The sequence below is a fragment of the Pongo pygmaeus genome, chromosome 16, assembly GCF_028885625.2.
Source record: "Pongo pygmaeus isolate AG05252 chromosome 16, NHGRI_mPonPyg2-v2.0_pri, whole genome shotgun sequence".
NCBI lineage: Eukaryota > Metazoa > Chordata > Mammalia > Primates > Hominidae > Pongo > Pongo pygmaeus.
The window spans coordinates 25,553,672-25,578,153 of NC_072389.2; the positions used below are offsets into that span (position 1 = coordinate 25,553,672).

A 24,482-nucleotide genomic window follows, 5' to 3' on the forward strand; every position below is an offset into this window, starting at 1 on the left:
CACGTAGAAAATTCCAAGGAATCTACAAGGTAACTTCTAAAACTAAAAAGTGAGTCTGGCAAGGTCCTGGATACAAAATAAAAATACAGAAATTGATTGTATTTCTCTTACTAGTGATGAGCACATAGATAACAAAATTTAAAAATACAGTGCCATTAATAATCATTCAAAAAAGTTAAATGCTAAGGTGTAAATCTAACAGAACATGTATAGGACTTGTATGCCTAATACTGCAATGTGCTAATGAAAGAGAAACCCTAATAAAATACCTAGGAATACATTTAGCCAAGGAGGTGAAAGATCTCTACAATGAAAACTATAAAACATCGATGAAAGAAATGGAAGAAGACACAAATAAATGGAACGATATTCCATATTCATAGATTGGAAAAAACAATATTAAAATGTTGATACTACCCAAAGTGATCTACAGATTCAGTGTAATCTCTGTCAAAATCTCAATGACATTCTTCACAGAAATAGAAAAAACGATCCTGAAATTTGTATGGAACCATAAAAGACCCCAAATAAATTAAGCAATCTTGATCAAAAAGAACAAATCTGGAGGCATTATACTACCTGACTTCAAAATATGCTACAAAGCTGTAGTAAGCAAAACACAATGGCAATGGCATAAAAACAGACAAGTTGTCCGATGGAACAGAATACAGAGCTCCGAAATAAGTCTACACATTTACAGCCCACTGACTTTTTACAAAGCTGTCAAGAACACGGGGAAAAGACAGTCGTCTCTTCAATAAATGGTGTTGGGAAAACTAGATATCCACATGAAGAAGAATGAAATTATTTCATACCATATAGAAAAATCAACTAAGTCCAGGCGCAGTGGCTCACACCTGTAATCCCAACACTTTGGGAGGCCAAGGCGGCAGATCACGAGGTCAGGATATCGAGACCATCCTGGCTAACATGGTGAAACCCCGTCTCTAGTAAAAAAAATACAAAAAATTAGCTGGGCTTGGTAGCAGGCCCCTGTAGTCCTAGCTACTCGGGAGGCTGAGGCAGGAGAATGGCGTGAACCCGGGAGGCGGAGCTTACAGTGAGCCGAGATGCGCCACTGCACTCCAGCCTGGGTGACAGAGTGAGTGAGACACTCCGTCTCAAAAAAAAAAAAAAAAAAAAAAAGAAAAAAATCAACTAAAAATAGATTAAAGATTAAAATGTAAGAAATTTAACATCCAGAAGAAACGTAGGAGAAAAGCTCTATGACATTTGTCTGGGAAATGATTATTTTACACATGACCCCAAAAGCACAGAAAAATGTGGACAAATGGGATTACATCAAACTAAAATGCTTCTGTACAACAAAGGAAACAGTCAACAGAGTGAAGAGATAACCTACAGAATGGGAGAAAGTATTTGCAAGCTATGCATCTGCCATGGGGTTAATATCCAAAATATATGACAAACTCAGTAGCAAGAAAAAAATAACCTGATTAAAAAATGGGCAAAGGACCCAAACAGACATTTCTTAAAATATATACAATGGCCAAAAGATATATGAAAAAATGCTCAACATCAGCAATTATCAGGGAAATGCAACCTAAACCACAATGAGATATCATCTCACACCTGTTAAGATGGCTATTAAAAAGACAAAAGACAACAAGTATTGGCAAGGATGCAGAGAAAAGGGAACCCTTGCACCCTGTTGGCGAGAATGTAAATTGGTACAGCTCCTATGAAAAACAGTATAAGGGTTCCTCAAGATATTAAAAATAGAGATATCAGCTGGGCTTATGCCTGTAATCCCAGCACTTTGGGAGGTCAAGACGGGTGGAGCAACTGAGGTCAGGAGTTCGAGACCAGCCTGGCTAACATGGCAAAACCCTGTCTCTACTAAAGATACAAAATTAGCCAGGTGAGGTGGCGCATGCCTGTAATCCCAGCTACTCAGAAGGCTGAGGCAGGAGAATCGCTTGAACCTGGGAGGCAGAGGTTGCAGTGAGTCGAGAGAGATTGTGCCACTGCACACCATGCACACCAGCCTGGGCAGTGGAGTGAGACTCTGTCTCAAAAAAAAAAAAAAAAAAAAAGATACCATATGATCCAGCGGTCTCACTACTGGATATATATCCAAAGGAAATGAAATCAAGATATCAAAGAGATATCGCACTTCCATGTTTGTTGCAGTGTTTTCACAATAGCCAAGGTATGGAAACAACTAAGTGTCTATCAGTGAATGAATGGTTAAAGAAAATGGTATATATACACAATATAATACCGTTCAGCCATGAAAAATGAAGGAAGTCCTATTATTCATGACAATGTGGATGAACATGGAAGACAGTATTTAAGTGATGTAAGTTAGGCACAGGAAGGCAAATACCACATAATCTCACTCATATATAGACGCTAAAATAGTTGATCTCATAGAAAAAGAGTAGAAAGGCAGTTGCTAGGGGTTAGGGTGATTGAGGAGGGGAGTTGGGGATGTGTTGGTGGAAGGATACAAAATTTCAGTTAGGGAAGAGGAATAAGTTTAACACATCTATTGTGCAACAGTGTCATTGTAGTTAATATATTGTATTATTGAAAATTGCTGAGACTGGATGTTAAGTATTATCACCACAAAAATAACTCTGTGAGATAATGGATACGTCAGTTTGATTTAGTCATTCCACAATGTATGGATACTTTAAAACATCACATATTATACACGATAAATACATACAATTTTATCTGTTGGTGTTTTGTTGTTGTTGTTTGAGACGAAGTCTCGCTTTGTTGCCCAGGCTGGGGTGCAGTGGTGCGATCTCTTCTCACTGCAACCTCTGCCTCCCAGGTTCAAGGGATTCTCCTGCCTCTACCTCCCGAGTAGCTGGGATTACAGGCATGTGCCACTATGTCCGGCTAATTTTTGTACTTTTAGTAGAGACGGGGTTTCACCATGTTGGACGGACTGGTCTTGAATTCCTGACCTCAAGTGATCTGCCTGCCTTGGCCTCCCAAAGTGCTGGGATTATGGGTGTGTATCTGTTGATTTTTAAAAGACATTTTAAAAGAATAGAGTGGGAGGAATCAGCTTACTTAATATCAAGATTTACTATATGGCTGCAGTAATGAGAGCAGTGGTATTGGCAGAGGAATAAACAAATGAGATCAACAGGAGAAAATATTTGAAAATCACCTAACAAAGGACTAGTATCTCTATTAAGAACCCTCAAATATCAACAATTAAAAATCAAACATTCTAATTCGAAAATGAACAAAGGACACGAATGGATATTTTACCCAAGAGAATACATAGATGGCAAATAAGCACATAAAAATATGTTCAACACTACTGGCTATTAAGGAAATGCAAATTAAAACTGCAATAAGATATCATTACCTACCTATCAGAATAGCTTTCAAAAGGTCCCCAACATGAAATACTGGCAAGGATGCAGAGAAAGAGTGTTACTCATACATTGGTTCTGAGAATGTAAAATCATATAGCCATCCTGGAAAATAGGCAGTTTCTTTTAAAAAATAAGCATGCAACTACCATACAACTGAGCAATTGCACTCCTGGGCATTTTTCTCAGATAAATGAAGACTTAGGTTCACAATAAAACCTGTACATGAATGTTTATGCCAGTTTTACTCACAGTGGCCAAAAGGTGGAAACAATCCCAATGCACTTTAGTGGGAGAATCATTAAACAAATGGTGTTACATCCATACCAGGTAATGCTACACAGCAGTAAATGGAAATGAACCATTGATAGACACAACAATCTGGGTGAATCTCCAGAGAATTACAATGAAGTTATAAAAATCCAGTCTCTAAAGCTTACATACTGTATTTAACTTATGTAATATTCTTGAAATGACAGAAAATATAGAAAAGGAGAACAGTAGTTGCTAGGTGTTAAGGACGGGAGGAGAGGAGATGCAGCTATAAAAGGCTACTTGCAGAATTCTTGTGATGATAGAAATGTTGTGTACATTACCTGTATTAATATCAGTCTCCTAGCTGTATTCTTGTAGTAGAGTTTTGCAAGATGTTACCTTGGAGGGATTCATGGGGTCTCTTTTTATTATTTTCCAACAAATGTATGTGATTTACAATTATTATTATTATTATTTGAGATGGAGTCTCGCTCTGTTGTCCAGGCTTGAGTGCAGTGGCACAATCTCGGCTCACTGCAACCTCTGCCTCCTGGATTCAAGCAATTCTCCCACCTCAGCCTCCCAAGTAGCTGGGATTACAGGCGCATGCCACCATGCCCGGCTAATTTTTTGTATTTTTACTGGAGACTGGGTCTCACCATGTTGGCCAGGCTGGTCTTGAACTCCTGACCTCAAGTGATCCACCTGCCTTGTCCTCCCAAAGTGCTGGGATTACAGGCATGAACCACCGTGCCCAGCCGATTTACAATTATTTTAAATAGAAGATTTAATTTAATTAAAAAAAAAAAACTAGAAATGCCAGGCAAAATAGGACATACATTTAAAGCAACAACAACAACAACAAAACTAAAGTTGAACCTACAAGAAATTAAGGGAAATCCATGGGGCCAACAGCAAAGGGTAAACTGAATGCCAAACTAGTAAGAGCATAACTGATTCTGTGCCTGCCCTGGTATATATCCCAGAGAAATGTGTAAATATGCCTAACATGGTGGTGTAAGATTGCTCATTGCAGAACTGTGGGTGCAGTTTAAAATTTGAAACCAACTTCCAAATGAAGATTTGGAACAATCTTCATCAACATTTAGGAAAATTGATCAATGAAGAATAAAGAGAATTGATAAATAAATTTTGGTATATTTATAAAATGGGATTCCTACAGATCTCTAAAAGTGAATGAATTAGAGTTACATCTGTTAACATGGATACCCTCAAAAACAGTTTTCAGAGAAAGAGAAAAACTGCAGAAGATTTTTTGTACAATATGATTCCATGTACTCAGTTACCTCTCCTATTTCTGATGTAGTATTTGCTTAACTTTTTCATTTCTTAGGACTAATATAGCATTCTTTAGTCTATTTCTACACAAACCTTAGCCTACATTCTGAAATTTGCTTTTAGGCCTGAGAATCTCCAAATTTGCCTGCTCCCTGAGCTCATCTAATTTAAACAGGTATCTGAGGGTAGAAAACATCCTAAATCAAATGTGTATATATGTATTTGCGTATATGTGCATAAATTGAGAGAATAATAGTTTCTGTGGTATTTCAGAAGTAAGATAAGTGTATGTCATTGCATGTGCTCTCCCAGCTTGGTTCCTGGCATGGGGTCAGACCTGTGGCACACCCACTTTTTCCGTGTCTAAGAAACAGGGACAGGCCGGGAGCGGTGGCTCATGCCTGTAATCCCAGCACTTTGGGAGGCTGAGGCAGGCGGATCACGAGGTCAGGAGTTCGAGACCATCCTGACCAACATAGTGAAACCCCGTCTCTACTAAAAATACAAAAATTAGCCAGGCGTGGTAGTGCGCGCCTGTAATCTCAGCTACTCAGGAGGCTAAGGCAGGAGAATCACTTGAACCTGGGAGGTGGAGTTTGCAGTGAGCCAAGATTGCGCCATTGCACTCCAGCCTGGGCGACAGAGTGGGACTCTGTTTCAAAAAATAAATAAATAAAAACAAAAAAGAAACAGGGACAATAACACCACTTTTTGGCTGTAGTGAAATTAGATTAATTCAAAAGCATGGTAGCAGGTTCTTTAATAATTCACTCATTCCTGCTCCCCACATTTTAGGCAGCTGCAAACCTTGATCATTCCTGACCCATTCCCATATTAAGAACTTTCACTGTCGTTTTGGAAGTACTCTGAGATTTTTTAGGAAGGAAACCTACTTCCCTTGGAATGCTTATCAGGTCTCTTTATCCTTGAACTGCCTTAGAGACTATTAAGTCTTCATAAATATTGAATGCTTGTGGTCAGTCTTTCTTGGAAGAGGAATATGGAGGTGATTACATATAAAACCAAACTGAAAGCCATCCCAAAGCTTTAGAAAGCATTTTAGTGCCTTCCCTTTTCATCAGTGTGCTCCTTCAAATTCATGATTTAGGGTATTCATGATTTAGGAAAATAGCAAATGTAGCTATTTTCCTCATATATTTCTTGTGGATAAAGTTATTTCAGAATTTGATTACTTTAAATAATCAGTTCTTTTGCACTGCAAACCACAGGCCAGCCAGAATGTCTCTTTCTCTTGCAGAAGTGTGTAACTTGATATTCTAGTTAAGTGCCAATCATGGGAAACACAGGTTTAAGTTAACTACTATTTTAAAAATTAAAATATTTTTATTCTTCAAAACACATACTTCTCAGGCTTTATGACACCATTATTTGAGCCAATATACCATCAAATGAATATAATAAATTATAGTGCTATGAACTCCAGGGAAATTTTATTAATGTTTTTAATATATCCTCATGTGGAATCAACATGTTTTTTATATATTCATAAATTTATGACTTCAAAACTCTTCAATACAGGATGTTACGAATGTTGTAATGGATAGAAAATACATAATTGTGAAATGATGTTCTTGAATTTTCAAACACTCCTGATAATCATTAGCTCTTGCATATACTAATTACAATGAAATTAAAAACTTTGAAGTAATATTTCTGCAACTTAGTTGCTTTGGCCCAAAGGAATTATTCCAGAATAAGCTGGCAGGTTCCTGCTTGGGGAATTAGGATTCCAATGTCCTTAACTTTAAAATAACTTGCATTTCATTTAATGCCTGTTTCATAAAGTAGTCATTCATTTTCATACTAAATTGTAACCGAAGCAAGCCACATCAATAGAGGCCAGTCACTGGGTTTACTGTGTATTAGGTTGGACAAAGTAAAATAGAATGTTAAAAATGGTCACCAGGTGGTTGGGTTTAAAAATAAAAACCTTGCTACTGACTTACAAAGGAAACTGAGAAGTAATCTCCCTGAATCTTTACATCCATATCCTGGTACATAGTAGGTTCACCATAAGACATTGTTGAAGGAAGAATGAGTCCAAAATGGTGCATTATGTTTTGAAAATTCGTGACATAAAATGCTCTGTTTTTCATATCACCATGCTGCAATTGTAGTGGGATTTGTAGTAGAGTTGTACATGCTTTTCAGGTTTATATTTTCCGGCTCAACACTCAAGATGCAAATTAGTGACTCCTGGAAACTCAGCTTACAATTAGGACACAGCAGGTGGCAATGGAGTGTAGACCATTGCCATACACATGGTCTACACTGAAGGCCTGAGACACAGCCATAAGACACCTTTCATATATTCTTTCCTTACTTTTTAGTTTTAAGTTTGTTTTTACAAGAACAGTTTTTAATATAAATAGCTAAAATTAAGCAGCTACTAAAAATGCATCTGAAAAATTATTTCTGAAAATGTTTAAAGAAAATGCCATTTTTATTGTTTCAACAATTTTTGTATTCCAGTATTCCCGTCAATTCAAATATATATTTTTTAACCTGTGACTCTCTAATTTGCTTGTTCCCTTGAAATTAGCATCAAAAGCTTTTTATAGCTGCAAGTCAGCATGGTACAAAAAGCTTTTTGGTTATCACTTCCCTAACCTGTTAGCAACTTCCCTCAACTGGGGCTTTTCCAAAATAAGAGAGTAATTTCAATTACTTCTTCACTTTTCCTATTATTTATTTTCTTCTTTTGTTCATACATAAAAAGCAAAATGAAGTAGGCCATGTAAGCGAATGACCTTTTCCATAGGCATAGCTGTTGTTTCCCAGTAGAATGGAGTCATTTCTCCTTGACCAAGAGAAAGACTTCTCCACACCAATATATTTTTTTCTACCAGCCTCCCAGTTTGATGTTGCTTGAATGTTTAAAATTTGATGTACTCTTAGCAAGATTTTAATAAATTTAAGAATCAAATACCTATAACAAAATTTTAAAAACAGAAATATGCATTGTTACAAAATATTAAGACACAGCCAACCCATTGTGATAATCTGGGAAGATGTTCTGAACCACAAATCAAGAAAGCGCATCTACCTAAATACGATTTAACTACAAATTAGGTAACGTTTTTGGAGGCAGCTATAATGCTGTTCTTTTCACTCCAAAATGTCCCTCTCCCAAAGCCTTCTAAATCTAATTAGGGATTGAACCACCTCAAAAACACAAGATGTGAGGAGATAAGGGGTACAAGTTGCAGCTGGAACAGAAAGTTTCAGGTGAAGATGGTATGAAATGGAAATGGAGGAGGGAGAGTTTGAGAAAAACTGCAAAGGAAAAAGAGTGGAAGTTAATATTAAAAATGTACCGGACACAATAAAATACAGAATAAGCACTACAGAAAATTAAAATCAGTAGTGTGGAGGAATATCTGTAGAAGATTTCTTATAAGCACAAGAAAAGGTCAACGAAATGAGATATATATATTTATAAGAGGAAGTCATAGATGGACCAATGAAGAAATAATAGATGCAGAGAGAGGGAGCTCCAGCATCAGAATTACAGGCATTTATGGAACAAGAGCAGTAATCAAAATCATAATCTGAGAATAATCAGCAGCATTGTAAATAAAGACCTTGAGTATTCCATTCAAAAAGGCTCACCATTTTCGGTAAAGACTGATGAAACACATGACTGGATACATCCTGATTATAACTTAACTTTTATATCAAATACTAACACAACAAAACCAAAGTACTATAAGCTTTCAGGCAGAAACATAAAACACACAAGCAAAGGAATAATCAGATTTCTCCTCTGCAGGTCTCAATGTCAAGGGTCAATGAAGTGTGTTTACAGCTTTGAGGAAAAAGAAGTAGTACCATATCATGCAGCATTGCCTTTCCTGTATGAAATGCAAAGATTGAATCATATGCCAGCCATGCATCCAACTAATTAAATAATACTTAGCCAGACAAGAGTTAAAAACTCATACATGAAAAATTGATATTATGAAAGGACTGGGATTTGTTTTAAAATACTTCTAAATATGTATTGTATGTGTGGACAAAAATGAAAACCTAAAGATGTTTAGCAAATAATTTTTATATCATATAAAAAAGAGCAGACTCAGAAATCCCACTTCTAGGTATTTACCCAAGAGAAATGAAAAACTTTGTTAACATAAATCCTGCATGTGAATGTTTATAGCATTTTTTCATACTTACCCAAAACTAAAAGCAACTCAAATATCTAGCTGGTGAATGAATAAACAAACAGTTGTACGTATGTGCAATAGAATGCCAGTCAGCAATTAAAAAGGTGCAAACTATAGATACCTGCAACCACAAGAATGATTTTCAAATATATTATGCTAAAAAGAGTCAGTCTCAAAAAGCTACATATGGTGTGATTCCATTTATGTAACATTTTGGAAATGGCAAATTGTAGGGACAAAACCAACCAGTGGTTGCCAGGAGCTGAGGGTGGGGGAAGAAGCTGACTATACAGGGGCAACCTGAGAGCATTTTTGGGGTGATGGAATTGTTCCAAATATTGGTTGTGGTAGTGGTTACACAACTGTATGGGTTTGTCAAAACTTAAAATTGTATACATCCCAAATAGAATTTTAATATATGTGAGTTTTTAAGTAGGGAAAAAGAGAAGCAGTGTAATCACGAAAGGTAATATCGACATAGCAATGTGAACATACTTAAACACTGAACCACACACTTCAAAGTGGTTAGGATGGTAAATTTTATGTTATGTGTATTTTGTCACAATTTTTAAAATTTTAAATTTAAAGCTACCAAAATAATGTTTGTATAATGGACTATGATGTAATCGTTAAAGTAATTTTTCCAAAGAATTATCAGTGAAATGAGAAAATGCTTATAATATTAGATTAAAACAAATACTAGGGTGAATTAACAGTATGATTTTCAATCCTGTAAATGGCAGAAACAATGGAGGATTAAATGACAAAAGAATAAAGTTCTTGGTGACAGGATTTTGAGTGTCTACCTCTATACTTCTTGGCACATTACTGGTTTGCACTTATTCCTTTTGTAATCAAGAAAAATGGAAGCATCAGAAAGCATATGCAATGAGTGTTACATTGCTGACTCTATCAATCATTTCATATAGGCTCATATTTAAATCATACTGGCAAAAAAAATGACCTCCTATCCACTTTAAAATTATTTGTTCCCATAGAAATAAATATTTTAATAACAATTGAAATAGTATCTATTGACTTTTAATTCAAAATGATTAAGCCTGTGTTTAGCTCTCCTGGCTCCAAATTTGCCGTTGAATTCACCAGGAAATCATAAAGGGAAAAAATATGTAACTCCATTGAAAAACTGGGAAAAGTGCCATGAAGAGATCAGATATTTTTAAGGAGTTTATGTAAAATATAGAAGACAAGCACTGGACTGAGGAAAGTACCCATTGGATGGAATTCCAGTCTCCCAAAGGAAAACTCTGCCTGGAAAATGAGTGGCAGGGTCCCAGAGCTAGTGGCTGTTGGGGAAGATAGGTTATGTGGTGGTCATCCCTGGAAAATTCTCAAACTTACCAGTATTAGCATCCCAAGAATGCTGTTCCAGTATGACTTTGTAGAATCCCATTTGGTAAGGTCAATGGTTGAAATAAAATAGGCCGGCTGCAGTAGCTCACGCCTGAAATCCCAGCACTTTGGGAGGCCGGGGTGGGTGGATTGCTTGAGGCCAGGAGTTCGAAACCAGCCTAGCCAACATGATGTAACCCCATCTCTACTAAAAATACAAAAATTAGCTGGGCGTGGGGGTGTGCGCCTGCAATCCCAGCTACTCTGGAGGCTGAAGCTGGAGAATTGCTTGAACCTGGGAGACGGAGGTTGCAGTGAGCCGAGATCAAGCCATTGCACTCCAGCCTGGGTGACAGAGTGAGACTCTGTCTCAAAAAAAAAAGAAGCATTACTTCCAGCAAATTTCTAACAGAGACTGTTGTACTAATTAAAGGAAGACAGCGAGTGCCCTGCTAACTTGAGTTGCTTCAGTAACGGAAGAGAAATGTCCTAGTGGAGACATGCTACACAAATGCTCCTACATGTACCTTTTCCCCTTTTCATTATAGAAAAGAATACATGTATTCACACATGAGACACACACGTATTGTACATTAATTGTAGTGGTTATATGGACCCTTGGGTAAGAATTGCATGTGAGTACTACTATTAACTAAAGAATTCATTCTTATTTAATATGACACTTCCACAAGACTTTTTGGCCCCCGAACCTTGAAAATTAGTTTCTTAGAATTAAACTTTGAATCTTTGGGGTAATATGCACTAGTAAAAGTTTTACAGGGAACCAATGCCTTGTATTTGCTTTTTTTTTTTTAATGCTTGCCTCTTCTATGAAATCATTATTTCTTCTTTCTTTTTTCCTTTAGGAATTGTGAAGGGCAGAACATTCGGTACAAGACATGCAGCAATCATGTAAGTCCTAAAATAAAATTATTTTATCCAATACAATATGTTCTTAAGTTAAAATATTCCAATGTGTACTCTAAAACTAATGGTCTCTTAATACCCTTTGTGGAAAACTTAAGTATTTCTTTAATTGACAACAGATTTTGTATATCAAATATCTTCCATTTATACTACCTTTTTAGGCCATATCACATTCATGATCTAATTTGGTAAGTATTTAATAATTTCTGAAGTCATAGAAACAATATAATATCAGCAAGCTCCTTCAAAGTTCAGAATGCTTTTATGTTCATTATCTTACCTGACTTTCACCCTGTCTCTGGGCAGCTGAGGTGCGGCTATTTCTCTTTTGCGAGTGAGAGGACTGAGGCTGAGCGAGGTAAAATTATTTTTCGGAGGTCACATAGGAAGAGTAGACTTACTTGAACTGGTCTGTTGTTATTTCTACCTCAGTGTCATGGAATACTATAGGTGACCCATCAGCAAATCACACAGAAATATACAAAACCCTACTCTTATTTTACATCAGTCAACACTAAAAATAAAAATTCAAATATCTTGCTTTAGAAATTTGAAAATAAGGCCAGGCGCATTGGCTCATGCCTGTAATCCTAGCACTTTGGGAGGCTGAGGCAGGCGGATCACTTTAGGGTAAAAGTTCAAGACCAACCTGGCCAATGTAGTGAAACCCCGTCTCTAGAAAAATACAAACTTAGCTGGGCTTGGTGATGCATACCTGTAGTCCCAGCTACTTTGGAGGCTGAGGCAGGAGAACTGCTTGAGTCGGAGGTTGCAATGAGCCAGGATCGTGCCACTGCACTCCAGCCTGGGTGACAGAGTGAGACTCTGTCTCAAAAAAAAAAAAAAAAAATGACAAAAAATAAACACTAGAAAGAATCCATTCTATTTTCCATCCAAAACATTTCCTAGTTATCAGTAAGAAGCTAACTAGAGGTACTTGGCACTTGCCTCCTCATACACAAAAAGACCAAAACAACAAATAAACAACTACAATTAGACTAGAGTGTCTGAGGGAGAGCACTGGAGTATAGCAAGGGAATAGCAGAATGCCTGTGGCACACAGTAACTCAAGATGGCAGCATAGGGAGGAGGGCGAAGTACTCTGCCTCTACTACTCCATCTCCCCTGTCGGGTAAGCAGGGAGCCCCCAGTAGCCCCTATTACCACTGCAGACACATGTAGTCCTTGCTACAGGAGAATGCGGCAGTCCTCACAGGCCCTGAGCCCAGTTTCAGGGAGCTGCCTGGAGTTCCCACAGCTGCATTGCTTCATAGTAGGAGCTCACATTGTGCACTGCCCACCTGCCATGACCCAGGCTGTTATGGCACAGTGCCACCCTGAAACTGGAGCCACTGCTAGAGTGTGCTCTACTCTGGGGAACAGTAACCACTGATCTTTCCATCCCTGAGGCTCCACTATCATTCTTACATGCTCACACAGATGACTGCAGCACCATAACCCCAGCTATTTAGAACCTAGGCCCAGTGAAATGGTGGTGACTCTTGCATCCAAGTCCACATGGCACCCTTCCCTGCAAAGAACAGGTGATCCTGCACAGTTGTGCATGTACCTCCAGCTTGAGAACCAGCCTGGTGACCCTTTCTCTGGCAAAGCTGCACCACTACTGCTCTAAACTCCTGCAGCCTAGGCCATTGAGGCGTTCACAGATATTACTACATGGATTACAGCTGATGAAACTGTATGGAGACCCAACTACTGTGTCCACCCAGAACCAATGTGAATTCACACTACTCAGCTGACACCCTAGGACACATTTTTAGGAAAAAGTCTTTCCTTATAAAAGCTACTCTGTAAAATTAGAAGCAAAAACAGATTCAGTAGATGCACGGATATCAAAGTAGATACACAAGGCTGGGTGTGGTGGCTCACGCCTGTAATCCCAGCACTTTGAGAGGCGGGGGCAGGCAGATAACTTGAAGTCAGGAGTTTAAGACAAGCCTGGCCAACATGGTGTAACCCTGTCTCTATGAAAAATACAAAAATCAGCCAGGTGTGGTGGCACACACCTGTAATCCCAGCTACTTGGGAGGTGAGGCAGGAGAATCGCTTGAACCTGAGAAGTGGAGGTTGCAGTGAGCTGAGATCACACCACTGCACTCCAGCCTGGGTGACAGAACCAGATTCCATCTCAAACAAACAAGCAAAAAACAAAGCAAAGTAGATACACAAGAAACTTGAGAAAGCAAAGAAACATGACACCTTCAAAGGAATACAATTCTCCAGTAACCCCAAAGAAAAGGAAACTTACAAAATGCCTGAAAAAGAATTCAAAGTAGTGATCTTAGGGAAACTTGTGAGATACAGAAGAATACAGATAAAAAATTTAATGAAATCATTTGAATTTACAATAGCTATATTTACAATAGCTACCAAAAAGTAAGATACTCAGGAATAAATTTAACCAAGAAAGTAAAAGATCTTTACATTAAAAATTATAAAACATTAATGGCCGGGCATGGTGGCTCACGCCTGTAATCCCAGCACTTTGGGAGGCTGAGGCAGGTGGATCACGAGGTCAGGAATTCAAGACCAGCCTGGCCAACATACTGAAACCCCATCTCTACTAAAAATACAAAAAATTAGCTGGGTGTGGTGGCAGGCAATTGTAATCCCAGCTACTTGGGAGGCTGAGGCAGGAGAATCACTCGAACCCAGGAGGTGGGGGTTGCAGCGAGCTGAGATTGCGCCATTGCACTCCAGCCTGGGCGACAGTGCAAGACTCTGTCTCAATAAATAAATAAATTAATTAATTAAATAAAACAGTAATGAAATAAAGAGGGTGCAAAAGGAGGTTCTCATGGATTGGAAAAATTCATATTGTTAAAATGTCCTTACTATCCAAAGTGATACACAGATTTAATACAATCCCTGTTAAAATTCCAGTGACATTCTTCACAGAAAAAAAGAAACCGTAAAACTTGTATAGAATCACAAAAAGACTCTGAACACCCAAAGCAATCTTGATTAAAAACAAACAGACACTGGAGGCATCACATTACCTGACTTCAAAATATACCACAAAGTGATAGTAACTAAAACAGCACGACATTGGTGTAAAAATACACGTAGATCAATGGCACAGATTAGAGAGTCCAGAAATAAGTCCACATACCTACAGCCAACTGATTTTCAACAAGGGTGCCAAGAATACACACTGGGGAAGGGACAGTGTCTTCAATAAATGATGCTGGGAAAATTGGATGTCTATATGCAGAAGAATAAAACTGGACCCCTATCTCTCACCGTGTACAAAATCCAACTAAAAATAAAGACTTAAATGTAAGACTTGAAAATATGAAACTGATAGAAGAAAACAGAGAAAATACTTCATGACGTTGGACTGGGTAAGGATTTTTAAAATATGACCTCAAAAGCACAGACAATAAAAGCAAAAATAGACAAATGGGATTATATTAAACTAAAAAGCTTATGTACATCAAAGAGAACAATCAAGAGTAAAGAGACAACCTGTAGAATGGGAGAAAATATTTGCAAACTAGACAGCTGGACAAGGAAATAATATTTAGAATATATACGGAATTCAAACAACTCAATAGCAAAAAAACCCAAAACAAGTAATTTGATTTAAAAATGGGCAAAAGGCCTTAATGGACATTTCTCAATAGAAGACATAAATACCAACCCAGGTGTATGAAAAAATGCTTAACATCACTAATCATCAGAGAAATACAAATCAAAACCACTATATCACCTAATTCCACATAAAATGATTATTATCACAAAGACAAAAGACAAGTGTTTCTGAGGATGTGGAGAAAAGGGAACCCTTATATGTTATTAGTGAGAATGTAAATTAGTTCAGTGTTTGTGAAAAATAGTATGGAGTTCCTCAAAATTTTAAAAATAGAACTACCATATGATCCAGCAATCCCATGACTGATTATATATTCAGAGGAAATGAAATCAGTATATCACAGAGATATCCTCACTCACGTGTTTATTGTAGCACTATTCACAATAGCCAAGGTATGGAATCAACTTAAGTGTCCAACAATGAATGAATGGATAAAGAAAATGTGGTATATATACGCAATGAAATACTATGCAGCCATAAAAAGAAGGAAGTGCTGTTATTTGTGACATGGATGAATCTAGAGGATATTATGTTAAGTGAAATAATCCAGGCACAGAAAGACAAATATCACATAATCTCATTCATATATGGAATCCAAAAAAAAACTTGATATCATAAAAGTGGGCAATAGAACAGTGGTTACCAGAGACTGGGGAGGGCAGGGGGCAGGTAGAGATTGGGAGAGGTTAGTCAAGAAAGTTACAACTAGCAAGGAAGGATGATTTTTGGTGTCCTATTGCACAGTAGAGTAACTATAGTAAACAGCGAGACATTGTATATCTCAATTTAGCCAGAAGAGAGGATCTCGAATGTTCCCACTACAAAGAAATGATAAATTTTTGAGGTGGTGAACATGCTAATTACCCTAATTTGTTCATTATGTAATGTATACATGTATTGAAACATCACATTGTTCCCCATAAATATGTGCAATTTGTGGAGCCCTAAGGAGTTGAAAGGAAACTGAAAAAATGGGCTTAGCTGGCAGAAACAGAAATAGGGGGTAGAGAGGAACAAATGTTCTGAGAAGTAGGGTCAACTGCAAATGGCTCACTAGCACACAGGCATCCTGTTACAAGCATCCAAATCACAGCCCACCTGCACCACGCATCCTGTCGGCAAACATTAAGCCCAAGTAGCACGACCTAAAAAACTCCCCTCCAATCCCTGCCTCTTTGCAGACAGCAGACAGCCTTCCCTCTGCTGTATTGCCCATTGCTTGCTGGCAGTATATCTCCCCTTTTCTTTAAATAAATCTGCCTTTCCAGACTCATTACTGTCTTGGTAAATTCCTTTACTGACTATATGTCGGCCCCAGGCAATCACTAACCATGACATTTTATGTGTTTATTAAAACTTTTAAAAACATTTCCCTCATTGGTGGTGTAGACCCAAATCGAAATGACAAGAATTAAAAGGAAATTCTGAAAATCTGGAGATCTCATTTCAAATGAGATTGATTTATTTTTATCCAATTTTCTCAATTGGCTGTAACTAATTTATTTTAAAAGATCAATTACTGGGGCTTTGTCTGTCTTTCTCCCTTCTCTGTCCCAAGCCAGTGTGAGACATCAGTCCTGGGTAAGGGTTTCTAATCTATGGATCAAGCTTTTTCTTGGTGAGTAGGCCCACAAGTTCTATGGGAGTAGAAAGCCAGCAGTCTTTAGCAACAGCTTTTGACTGAGAGCTCAAGCCATATTTGCAGTCCATTTCTACCAACGATGAAGCTGACATTTCTATCTGTGTCTCTCCACTGGTTCCAAACTTGAATGGGAAAAAATGGGTGCTTATTTACTGGGGCACTCAAACTCAAATATCACTTAGCCAGAAGTACCAGATTTTTATCAACCGAGTCCTTGGAGGGATTTTGGAGCACTACACAAATGTTTCACATCTCTGGTGATTTGAATTGAATCACACTTGATGTTGAGTGACACATCTGCTTGTGAATGCGAATTAACTGAGCTGAAAGTCCAGATGGGGCATGTAGAAGGGAGAGAGAGACCTGAACACAAAGGCAAGCATGTCAGTGCCAACGTAGTCTAGCCTTCCTTTTAAACAAGCATGTGGGTGCATTAGCAACCTCAGAGTTTTATCCATGAGGCTTTTAGATCTACCACCTTTTTCGTGGGTGCATTAGTTGTTTTTATTGCTGCAGTAACATGTTACTATAAATATAGTGGCTTAAAACAAGACAAATGTATAACCTTATGGTTCTGAAGGCCCAAAGTCTGACACAGGTCTTACTGGGCTAAAATTAACATATAGGCAGGGCTACATCATTCTGGAGGCCTAGGGAAAAATTAATTTCCTTTTTTTCCCGGCTTCTAGAGGCCACCCATATTCCTTGGCTTGTGATTCCTTCTTCAGTCTTCAAAGCCAGCAACGTTGCATCTGTTTGAACATTTTTCTTTTTCTTTTGAGACTGAGTCTCACTCTATCACCCAGGCTGGAGTGCAGTGGCATGATCTCGGCTCACTGCAACCTCTGCCTCCCAGGTTCAAGCGACTCTCCTGCCTCAGCCTCCTGAGTAGCTGGAATTACAGATGCTAACCAGAATGCCCAGCTAATTTTTGTATTTTTAGTAGAAACAGGGTTTCACCATATTGGCCAGGCTGGTCTCGAACTCCTGACCTCAAGTGATCCGCCTGCTTCGGCCTCCCAAAGTGCTGGGATTACAGGCATGAGCCACTGCACCCGGCCTGAACATTCTTCTGTAGTCATATCTTCCTGTGACTGCAGCTGGGCATTGTTCTTCCACCTAGATAATCCTAGATAATTTCTCTGTCTCAAGGTCTCTAACTTTAGTTATGTGTGCAAAGATCCTTTTGCCATGTAAGGTAACATAGTCGCAGGTTCCAGAGGTTAGGTCCTGGACATCTTGTGGGCCAAGGTGGTGCATTATTTTGCCCAACACAGTGGGATAGATAGCTAAAGTTTTCTTTGGTCTGACAATTTCCTTGTAGTCATTCAAGAACAAATTTCAAAACAGTATGATTTCCAGCAATAAGTTGTGAAACTATTTAAAACGATTTATTTTAAACCCCAGATCACGGTGTTACATTTTAGGATCTCATTCTAGAGTTTCTCTGTGTGTGTATCACTCTGCTCTAGCTAATTCCAAAAAGGAATCTATTATCAACACAAGTGTTAGAGTATTGTGCCACATAGTACAGACATAAAATGTAATCTGCTAAAATTATGCACATTAGGTGAAATGGTTAGGACTTTAGTGTACTTGAGTGAAGATATGATGCCCCTGAAGCTCTCTGGGCCTTGGGGGTTACCTGTGGTCTCTAATTTATGGTCCCTCTGGGAGAATGTGGCAGAAATCTTTCTAGGCTGGTAAGAAATAGATGCTTGGGGTAGGGTAGGAAGGAGGTGGAGAAGCAAGTGCTGCCCTTTTTAGTTCTCGGAGTTGGAATCCTTAGAGAGTCCTAAGAGAGGTTTCATAAGAATGTAGCATCAGTTGCTATGCTTGTCATTGCAAACTCAGAATTTCCAACAAAATTCCTTATTTGGGAAATAAGGGAAGGTTGTGACAGTGGAAGTGTCCAGAGTATCCCTTTGTCTCCACGTGCCACAGTATCTGCAGCTGTGCATGCCTAAGCTGTGTTGCAAACCAGAGGTGCATAAATGAAGCCTCAGCTTCAGTGCTGATAATCTGTAAGAGCCCATTCCTACACAGGAGAGATCATGCAAGTATATTTCTGAAAATACTATAGAAACATTGCAAACACGTTGAGTGCCATAAGTGGATGTAACCACAATGAGCTTGGAGTATGAATATGGTTACATCTTTTTTTTCCATGTAATTAATTGAACTGCTTCCTGCTTTATTAATTGGGGGCTCAAAATATCCACCTCACCATAGCAGGAGTGGGGACCAGTCTGCAACCCACCCCACCTCAAGTGGAGAGAGGACCAAGTTCTGATGAGCATCCCCCTGCTGTTACTTCTCACTGCCTTCTCACTGCCATGCAATGCCTTACTGAAGACTGGCCACACTAGTTCAGTGGTTAGTGGAGTTCATTTTACCTGGAAGTGGGGATGGTCATTCACTCTTCTGAAGGAAGTTGCCTTTAGTGATTCTAAGATGAGGAGTTCTTTTGAGGGAGACTTGCCCCCTGATTCAAACATGCCTACACCTATATTTCCAGGACCATAAAAGCCCTGTATTGAGGGACAGCAGGGTCTTTCAGTCCCATCCAAGAGATGTCATCATCAATGACCAAACTCAGTCTCTATCAGAGTAGTCTGCTGTATGGAGAAGGAGGTGTTTCTGTCAGTGAGCCTTGGAGATCTAACACTGGATCATATTCCAGAGATTGCTAAAAGTTCTATTTCTCCATGGGAATGTCTGAAGACTCAGGCTCTCAGCCTTAAGACCATGGGCTATTGTCTATATGTGTTGACTTCCTCACACTTAACCGAAATAATAATAATAATAATAGCTCATACTTATTAAGTACTTCCTGAATGCTAGGCATTATTCTAAGTGCCATTTCATGAATAAATTAATGTAATCCTCACACTAACCCTGAGAAGTATGTGCTATTTTTATTTCCACATTTACAAAGGAGATTTAAGTAACCTGCCCAAGGTCACAGAACCGAATTTAACCTCAGACAGTCAGGTTTCGGTGAGTGCACTCCTAACCACTCTACTACACTATACAAGAGTATGGAAAGGCTGTAAGCTTTGTCAGATAATAAAATGATGCTGCAGACAGCAGTAGCTAAAGCATGGTAGCTTTTGGCAACACATAAGCACAAGAATTGCTGTGGTATTGGAGGGACATTATACTTCCAGATACCATTGTAGAAAATCTAACTCTGGAACTGTAGGGCAAACCTTCTAAATAATCTTAGTTGGCAAGGGTCAGAGATCAGGGAAGAGCAGGGAATTAATTGAAAGAAACACAACTGAAGGGAGTCAGAGAAAGGAAATCCTCCATGGCTATTGGTTTTCTACTACTCCAGCAGCCTGGGTTGGATCCCTAGCATAGGAGAGGATCCGGCTTAACGAGGACAGACTCTGACAGTTGCATTTCAGAATTCTGCCCACCTCAGCAGAAGACACTAAAGAAAAAAATTCAGGCACCCAAGAAAAGATAAAATGTTCTTCTGTTATGAAGCCTAGTTGTAACAGGGACATGCCTTCACAGCACATAGATGAAGATGAAGAAATTCCACCCCTGGTGTGCAGGAGATCATGCCTCAAATGGCAGGAGTGGAAGGCATATCCAGGTCATGAGGAGCACACCACCCTCCCTGAGAATTCAGACTTTGGTTCAGTGGCTCTCCTTGGGTTCATTCTGTCAGGGGAGATGGAGATTTGGGCTTTGGGCCTGCAAGATTATGGAACAGAACATGCCTGGGTACGTACATGCCATGGCTCCTGGGTGACTGCTGTCTTCACACATAACCCACTGATCAGCACTTAACATATATCCTTATAACCAGAGACTGGCCCCTGAGTCCTAGATAAAGAATTATCCTTATCGGGGTATTTTGGAGCAAATGGAGAATTTCTAAGAGAAGTCATGCATCTCAGCAGGGAGGTCTGATACCTGAATTCACTGATGAGTCATGTTTTCATAGCAGGATTTATGGGATGAAAGGCAATGATGGAAGAGGCAAAGGGAAAATAATTTTAAGATAAGTATATCATCATTTGGTAAGGATGTTTTTGTAGCATGAACACATTTTTCTATGAGCACAGAGGGAGGCCTGGTGTACTTGCAGAGGGGGCTCCCAGGGCTCCTTCTTGACTTTACAGAAGGGACATTTGATGTGACCCTTGAAGGATCCCTCATACCATGGATCCTATGAATGGCTGGAATCTGACAATTTTCCATTCAGTATTTCTCTTGAAGGTGTTCTTTTTTTTTCCTTGTCATTACTCCTACTCTGGGCAAGAGTCACCCCCTCTCATGTCTGTCTCCAGAGCTTCAGGCCATCTTGCGATTCTACTGTTCCTAAAATGCCATCTTTTATATTTTAGTCCCCTCCGTGGATCCTTATTGCTTTTAAATCTCCTCACGTGCATTCAAGGACCTTCTTATCTTCAGGTAAGATTTATCTCTTATTTAAACTCCCAACTTTCACCCTTTCTGGACAAGGCTGCACACTGCTCCTTATAGATAACGAATTTATTTCTGCTGTTTCTCTTTTGTTATGTCGTTTCCCGAATCTTGTCCTGTTTACATCACACCATCCTTTAAATCCATCTGAGATTTCACCTTTCCACAATTCCTTATTTGCCAACTCTAGCTTATAGTGGCCACCAACAATTTATTTTTATGCTAGAAATGTTGTCATTTCTTATATAAAAGAATCACAAAATTTAGCTCATAGTACAACTTGGATATGAAGTTAAAATAAAATTTTAAAATTTGCTTGTAGCAACAATATTATTTCTCCTGAGTCCCTACTTGCTGGTTATTGGGAGAGGGGATTGGGAGGGGGATTGCCTAAATGTCTGATCCACATGAAAGCTTGGTCCAGTTCTACTATATAAATAATCTCAGGTAATGGCCTGTCTGTCCTGCATAAAAATACTCAGTTTATTAGATAATCTTTCATTCCTGGCTTCTATACAGAAGTTGCCCCCAGGTTTTACAAATCCCCATGGTTTTAGGAGGGGAAGGAGACCTTGTTTTCAAGATGGTTTGGGAAATGGGTGCCTTTTGTCATTTGTTGGCTGTGGCAGCCACCTCCTCTTCCTTTCTCTTCCCTTCTCCTCCTCTCCATCCTCCTCTTCTCTCTTCCTCCTATCCTTCTTCTCCTCTTTCTTCTTTTCTGAGCTTCCCAGACTGGCTACCTGCACTGACTGACACTTCCTTTTTATTACTTCTATCAGGTTAGAGTCAAGTCTTGCTGATATGGAATCTATTCTTATTAACTTCATCTAATCAATTGTACAATTTAACTCTTGGATAACAATTCTATGTCCTTCATTGCATTCCTACTTTAAGTCTACAAATACCAGTGATAACACTTGTTCAGTGTGTTTCATGTGTATAGAAGCTACATCTCCAATAAGATAACAAGCTCATTGAATGACAGTGGTGGATTATATTTTTTTGTGTGTGTTCTCTCTAGCATGTGACCTAGGGCAAAGCCCATCAAGTATATTTCATAAATAAGTGTTGTTTTCAACTTAACTGATATGAAAAAAATGCTTCTCAGGGAAAGGAAGCAGAAGAATGTTTGGCATTTTGCTCCCTAAATGTCAAATAGACTGTTTAAGACACAAGAATCCCTAGCTTGTCTTGAGCTGGGATGTGGGACCTAGCTGAGCCAGATTAGGCAAGCTTAGTGTTGACACTGGAAGAATGTGAAGTGAATGAAAGCATTTAATATAAGCAGTCAGTGTCTCCCACATTTACTAGAAAGCAGTATTCTGTAATAGAGTGCTTTTTACTTTGAGAATCAGTCTTGGCTTTGTCATATCCTAGTGTGTGTCTTTGGACTAGTGGCTAAAAACTTTCTAGGTCACAGTTTTCTCCATTTGTAGAGTGAGGGTAATAATCCTGACCTACCTAGTTCAAAGGGTGGTGGTAAAAAGAGAATGTCAGTGATTATCCCTGGGAAACTAAAAAGCATGATCCGGATATCAGGCTACCTTAATCAGATAGCATCATGTGCTAAGAACAGAAGTCCACTTAGATTAGCTCAGGACAAAGGGGATTCACTGGATGGATATGTGGGTTTTAAGGGAATTTAAGCATAAGCAGACCTTAAGGGCCTGGAGCCAGAAATCAGAAAATGAGGAACACAGGTTACTTATTCCTATTTAAATGCATAGTTTACTGTCTTTCTTCCTGCTTTCTTACCGAATTCATTCTTCTGTGCTGTGGGAACTGGCTTGCTTTGCTTCAACATGAATCTTATAAAAGAAATGGCCAGTCCAACCCCAGATTGATATGAGTTCTTAGCTCTCTTAGCTCCAGCTCTTTTGTTGCAATTCCAAATTTCTGGGAAAGATTGACCTGGTGTGGACCAGATGTTTGCCTCTGGATAGTCAGCTGGGGCCAAGGGGGCTGGTCACATGTACAAATCTGGCCACCCTGAGGCTGACATCCTAAGGTGTCTTCCGCTAATTAACTCTTGTTAATTTTGTGAAACTTCATTGGTTTATGGAATTTAAGGGAGTTGAGAGTTAGCTAGCCGGCACATTCAGTCCCTAGAGAATGCTTGCCATTGAGCCTAATGCAAAGAAGTTGCTTGCATCCTGCTCTCTTAGACACTTTCCTTTGGTTGGTTTCAAAGAGTGAGATATAGAGAAAACTAGCCGTGGCTGGAGGAAGACGAGGTGATGTAATTTTATAACTGATGATCCTTCCTATGGCCAGATGGAGGATACAGTCCTCATTTCAACAGAGAAAAGTCATCGGGCCTGGCACGGTGGTTCATGCCTGTAATCCCAGTACTTTGGGAGGCCAAGGCAGGCAGATTGCCTGAGCCCAGGAGTTTGAGACCAGCATGGGCAACATGGCAAAACTGTCTCTACAAAAAATTAGCTGGGTGTAGTGGCGCGTGCCTGTAGTCCCAGCTACCTGGGAGGCTGAGGTGGGAGGATCACCTGAGCTCTGGAGGTCGAGGCTGCAGTGAGCTGTGATCATGCCACTGTGCTCCATCCTAGGTGACAGAGTAAGACCCTGACTAAAGAAAAAGTCATCCAGTTTTAGTCTTCTTCAGTTTGACTTGCTTCTATGAGTGTAACCTGGTTTAATTTTGCTAAGACAACAAAAATGTGGATGCAATATAGGATTTTGGAATGTTTCACAGCAAAGTAATACAACTAATCTCAGAAGAATGTTAGTTAATTAATTAATTAATTCTATGTATTCCCTATCTACTTCCAAAAGGGATTGAAGGAAGTTTATAAAGGCCAAAAGTGTAAACAATAAAAGACAAACATCAAGTAGCAAAAAGAGGAAAATTGTATTTAAAAATCCTGGCTGATAATTTATAAATATCTATTTGTGGAAAAAAATAAAGCTAGATTTCTGACTTAAACCATTCATCTAAATAAATTCCAAATATAACAAATAGTTAAATATGACTGCTAATCTAGAAAGGAACTAGGAAAATACATTTAAGTATTTATCTGTTCTCAGAGCAGAGTGGGAAAGCATTTCTAAGCCCATTAATAAAGAAAGAAACCTTAAGGGGAAATATTAATAGAGCTGACTACATGAAAATGTAAAACTTTTTGACTTTACAAAGTACCAAAAAAAAAATGAAATGGGGAAAATATTTCCAACAGAAATGACAAAGAGTTGATAATTTCACTATGAAGTTTAATAGTTTCATCTGCTGAAAATAATAAAAAGACAAAAATGCCAATGGATAAAGGCTATAAAACAAATTTTTGAAGAATTAATACAAAAAGCAAACATACATGAAAATATATTAAACAATAAAAAGAAAAATGCAAGCTGGGCACGGTGGCTCACACCTGTAATCCCAACAC

The 24,482-nt window shown here is 38.8% G+C and overlaps 1 pseudogene; it reads left to right on the forward strand.

Annotated features, from left to right (window-relative positions):
* LOC134738205 (putative HERC2-like protein 3) overlaps positions 1–24,482 on the forward strand; it is a 137,095-nt pseudogene that overhangs the window by 37,266 nt on the left and 75,347 nt on the right.